The sequence below is a fragment of the Salmo trutta genome, chromosome 29 (assembly GCF_901001165.1).
Source record: "Salmo trutta chromosome 29, fSalTru1.1, whole genome shotgun sequence".
Lineage (NCBI taxonomy): Eukaryota > Metazoa > Chordata > Actinopteri > Salmoniformes > Salmonidae > Salmo > Salmo trutta.
Window position 1 is genome coordinate 37270599 of NC_042985.1, and position 6000 is coordinate 37276598.

The following is a 6000-nucleotide window of genomic DNA, read 5'->3' on the forward strand; positions in this document are numbered from 1 at the left end:
GGACCACCGAGTGCTGAAGTGCACGCACAAATCATCGGTCCTCACTACAGAGTTACAAACTGCCTATGGAAGCAATGTCAGCATAAGGAAATGTTCGTCGGAAGCTTAATGAAATGGGTTTCAGCATGACAATGACCCTGTGCACAAAGCGAGGTCCATACGGAAATGGTTTGTTGAGATACAGTAGGTGTGGAAGAACTTGACTGGCCTGCACAGAGCGCTGACCTCAAGCCTATCGAACACCTTTGGGAGGAATTGGAACGCCAACTGCGAGCCAGGCCTAAATGTATACAGTTATGACCTGCCTAGCTAGGCCCTTTCTGTCCAATATATAGCAAAACATTTAACTGCCACCTTCAATATGCCACATTAATGACAACACCAGTTGGTATATCTGGGCTCGAATTGAAGGCCCCCAGGATCAACAACATCCACAATTTCCCCACCAAAACCAATAACCCTACTTCATTATAACGTCACTGTGTACAGTATGCATAGCGTACGTCACTGTGTACACTATGCGTTGCATGCCGGGTTTCAACAGCGGGGGGAAATATTAATAAACACCTAAGAAAAAAAACTCACATTTTTAACACTGACATAATATTGAAATAGGGTTATTGAAAATACACATTTTAAAGTAAGGGCAACACTGACAAAATACAAGATACATTGTAAACCTCTCAGCTGCCTCATCTGACAAGAGGTGAGCTCTGGGTCGAGCAATCAAAGCCTTCCTTTCTCGGAGAGCAGGAAATCAGAGTAGGCTAGCGTAATGACTGAACCATGTGAGAGAAAGCAGGTCCCCGCCAATTTGAATGATCTTCACAGGCTAAATAATGACCCATGTTAAGGCAACAGCTGAATCTGGTCAGAGTGGTCTACTCTGCAGGCGGTACTGACTGGTTATGTAAGCATTGAGGGGAGATATGATTCACACAACATGCAAACCAACTCTTAGCAGTAACACTGAATTGCAACCAAAATGGAAAGGATGTAGCCTATTGCAGTGGCCTCACATTTTTAAATAGCCAGATTGTCTTTTCCAATAAAGGGACAATGTCTTGTTAGTTTTGCTGCGAACAAAACTAAAACTGCGGAGACACCTAGAAACATTAAAACATAGGTACACAAAAGTGCTGTACAGTCAGAAATATTCTGAAATACTGCAGTTTAAAATACTGCATTTTCACCATTCACTGGAAATTAGTGCTCTTGATTGTGTTTCAAAACATGAAAATGACTCCATCACACCAGCTGGCTGGCCATGGTCTTATAGTAAATAAACAAATGTGGGTATTTCTTCACATCTCTTTTGGGTTGCCTAAAAGAACGGCTCTTGATGTTGTGGCTAGTGAGTCTGCATTCAGACATAGGCCTAATATAATATAATATAATATAATATATATTTTCTGCCTAGGTGCCTACATGTTATGCTTTCTATCAAATGAAGAAGACACTGACTAGTACAAGCAAAACTGCTTGAGTAGTACTCATGCAAGTATTTAAGCTATAGGCTTGAGATTCATTCTTGCAATGTCATCATAATTTGCCTGACGTGCAACTGCAGCTAGACAGTGCAAGACTCTTCTGCATGGGTGACAATATACATAATTGGTGACAATGGGTCAAAACGCCCTTGACCCCAAGATCCAAGGTAGCCTTTACCTTACTTAACTCAAAGAAATAGGGACATCAGAAACGTTTTTCCTCAAAGACCTCTGCGTAGCATCCACATCGTGTCTTGCTAGAAGCAGGCTAGCTCAGTGTGTGATTGCGGCCTGCATGAGAACCCCCCCCCCCCCTCGAGCATCCCATTGTTCCTGCATGAACGCCCCCCCCCCACCATCTTCATACTTCTGTGACACTTTTGATATTCTGGATATTCTGATTGTCTATGGATTAAAATGTGGGTCAAAAGGGAAATAAAAGTATTATCTGAGTTTGAGGGACACTGTCTACTGGTGTCCTAGCTAGCTAGCTACCGATGTTGCACCTGCCTACCGCCCGCTTACTAGCTAGCACACCGTGTCCTTTGCTCCCGCCTGCCGAACACCTGGCCTCGCCGTCGTTAACAGAACTGCGGGAAAGCAGTGTCCGACAGGCGGGGGCAAAGTACACCATCTACTGGTGTCCTAGCTATTGTTAGCTACCTATTCCGCCAGCTAGCTAGCACCCAGTGTCCTTCCCTAACACCTGCCCTCGCCTTCATTAACAGAACTGCGGGAAAACAGTGCCCGACAGGCGTGAGCGAAGTGCAGTCTACTGGTGTGCTAGCTAGCTACCTATCCCGCCTGCTGTGTACAAGAGTCCTAGCTAGATAGATAGCTAACACAGTATCCTTCGCTCCCACCTGCCGAACAACTGCCTCGCCATCGTTAACAAAACTGAGGGAAAGCAGTGCCTGATAGCCGGGGCGAAGGACACCGTCTACCTAGTGATGGTACGTTTGATCCCGGAGCTCCGAGGCACGTGTCAAAATAGCTAAGCAGTGTACTTCAAAGCAGTGTGCCGATCCCTGTATCAATTTATCAGAAGCATGTTATCAATGACGTCCGAAGCTTCGTTGCACCACCACCTGATTGGTTTGGTATTAGGTTAGTAGAAGACAAAAAGGCTAAGTTGCGCACGTGCTAGGGATGTGGGACGTCATCTCTAATAATTTGGCAGTTCTAAATGATTTTGACCAGCAGGTGCCAATAGTAACTGTGTTGGTCAAAGCCTAGAGTAATTAACCTATTTGACAGAATTGGGTGGAAAACCTCAAAGCTTAGTTTCCCCATCACTAGGTGTGGCAGGTAGCCTAGTGCGTTGGGCCAGTAACCAAAATGTTGCTGGATGGAATCTCCGAGCTGGCAAGGTAAAAATCTGTCGTTCTGCCCCTGAACAAGGCAGTTAACCCACTGTTCCCCGGTAGGCCATCATTGTAAATAATAATTTGTTCTTAACTGACTTTCCTAGTTAAATTTAAAAAATAAAATGAAAATACGGAGGGTTTATCTGCGGTTGGCATCCAATGTCACAGTGCATTACCGCCACCTACTGTACTGGAGCGCCTAACTACAGCTTTTGTACCAGAGTCCTAGCTTAAAAATGGATCAATAGAAGTATAAAGAAGGATGCAGGAACGCCCTGAATTGCGGTCCGCAGTGGCACCCTTCTCGGATAACTACATAGCCTGGTTTGCTGGCTAGATAGAGCTCAGTTATGATACTACCTCGCGCTGTCTTGACGGAATAATAACGAATACCGTGGTAATGGTGACTTAGTTATGTTTAACGGAAAAACTACCGCCAAATGGTTCACAAGTACCATGCCATGTTTAAGTACAATTTCAATAAGGACGTGGATATTCTATCAACAACGACCTGCATTTAATTTTTGTTCCAGTATTTAGCTGATTATTACCATCTATAAATAATCAGCATCCTCCAGAACAGTTACAGAGCAAACCAACTCCATCACTTATACGTACGTCACGAGAGCATTAGCTAACAGCTATCGTAAGTAGCTAACGTTAGCTATCATAAGTAGCTGGCTATGTATCTTTAAGTTTGTTTACCATGGCAAGTAACATTATATTTTATCGTCAGTACTAATTGACGTTGTCACCTTTGTGATAGTTGTGAAATTTGCTACCAAGAAAGATGCGAATCGAAAATGCAAGAACATCTTACCAGTATGTTAGCTAGGTGGCTAGGAATACCCGCTAGCTAGCTGTCGTCGTCGGCCTGGTATGTTATTGGTGGTAGAAAGAAAGCCAGTGAGTGAGGAGATGAATTGAGACGTATTTCAAACAGCGAGATGTAATAAGTATCCTGGATCCATTTTCCAGAGATGGTGATTCAACAGCTCTTCAATGTGTGCTTTAAATCCACACCTAATTTTAGACTGTGAAATGCTTGCTCGCGTATGATTATTGGCTTAAAACCTGTCTTCATAACATTTCCACCAGATCATCTGCGGGGACTGGAGTTCCGCGGATGGGGCAGACTGTACCATTGTGACACCTATGTGAATCTAGCCACAATAACGATTAGCCACAAAAGTGGAATTTGCTGTTCGTCTTCAAAATAAAAGTCTCTCGTTGAAAGTGATGCAAATATTTCGGTCATGTCATTTTTTGACTTCATAAGGTTAAACAAGGTGGGACTGTTATACACATTTAACAATCAGTTGAAATCGCACTGTGGATGTATAAGACTTCCTAATTGCATTGGGGGCATACTTAGTTCACTGTAATGCCTTACCTATGGCTTGTGGATCAATAAAATAGCGTATCAGTCTTATTTAATTTTTTACCTTTATTTAAACTAGGCAAGTCAATTAAAAAATATATATTATTTACAATGACGGCCTACCAAAAGGCAAAAGGTCCAGTTGGTATGGGGGCTGGGATTAAAAAATATAGGACAAAACACACATCACGACAAGAGAGACAACACAACACTACATAAAGAGAGACCCAAGACAACAACATAGCATGGTAACAACACAACATGGCATCAGCACAACATGGCATCAGCACAGAGCAGGGTACAAACATTATTGGGCACAGACAACAGCACAAAGGGCAAGAAGGTAGAGACAATAATACATCACACGAAGCAGCCACAACTAACAGTAAGAGTATCCATGATTGAGTATTTCAATGAAGAGATTGAGACAAAATTGTCCAGTTTGAGTGTTCGTTGCAGCTCGTTCCAGTCGCTAGCTGCAGCAAACTGAAAAGACGAGTGACCCAGGGATGTGTGTGCTTTGGGAACTTTTAACAGAATGTGACTGGCAGAACGGGTGTTGCATGTGGAGGATGAGGGCTGCAGTAGATATCTCAGATAGGGGGGAGTGAGGCTTAAGAGAGTATTATAAATAAGCATCAAGCAGTGGGTATTGCAACGGGTATACAGAGATGACCAGTTTACAGAACAGTATAGAGTGCAGTGATCTGTCCTATAAGGAGCATTGGTGGCAAATCTGATGGCTGAATGGTAAAGAACATCTAGCCGCTCGAGAGCATCCTTACCTGCCGATCTATAAATTACATCTCAGTAATCTAGCATGGGTAGGATGGTCATCTTAATCAGGGTTAGTTTGGCAGCTGGGGTGAAAGAGGAGCGATTACGATAGAGGAAACCAAGTCTAGATTTAACTTTAGCCTGCAGCTTTGATATGTTTATTATTATTTTTATTTAACTAGGCATATGTGCTGAGAGAAGGGCAGTGTACCATCTAGCCATACTCCCAAGTACTTGTATGAGGTGACTACTTCAAGCTCTAAACCCTCAGATGTAGTAAACACACCTGTGGGGAGAGGGGCATTCTTCTTATCAAACCACATGACCTTTGTTTTGGAGGTGTTCAGAACCAGGTTAAGGGCCGGAGAAAGCTATGTTGTAGAGCGTTTAACTGTGATTTCCCACAGTCAAAGTCCCGCAATATGAGCTACGACACTAATATTTGTGTAATCCTTCAGTTGTGTTCTGTGGGTGTCACTGAGTAGACTGATACCCCATTTCATTGATCCAGGATCCATAGGTAAGGCTGTACCGTGCAATATGAATGTCCAATACACATAGTGGCTTAATTGGTAAGCTTAATGTCGCTCATTTCACAGTGGTTTCAAATCAAAATCAAATCACATTTTATTTGTCACATGCGCCGAATACAACAGGTGTAGACCTTACAGAAATGCTTACTTACAAGCCCCTAACCAACAATGCAGTTTAGAAAATAGGAATAAGAAATAAAAGTAACAAGTAGTTAAAGAGCAGCAGTAAAATAACAATAGCGAGACTATATACAGGGGGCACTGGTACAGAGTCAATGTGCCGGGGCACCGGTTAGTCAAGGTAATTGAGGTAATATGTACTGTATATGTAGGTAGAGTTATTAAAGTGACTATGCATAGATAATAAGAGAGTAGCAGCAGCGTAGAATAGGGGGGGGGGGGGCAATGCAAAAAGTCTGGGTAGCCATTTTATTAGATGTTCAGGAGTCTTA

General features: G+C 42.9%; 1 protein-coding gene across 16 annotated transcripts in view; it reads right to left on the reverse strand.

The window, feature by feature from the left end:
• Positions 1-3993, reverse strand: part of LOC115167549 (MAP kinase-activating death domain protein) — a 68340-nt gene extending 64347 nt beyond the window's left edge. For all 16 annotated transcript variants that reach the window (XM_029722100.1, XM_029722099.1, XM_029722092.1 and 13 more), the window contains exon 1: positions 3678-3993. The gene's annotated coding sequence lies outside the window, so the exon portion shown is untranslated. The remainder of the gene's footprint in view (positions 1-3677) is intronic.
• Between the last annotated feature and the right edge of the window lie 2007 nt (positions 3994-6000).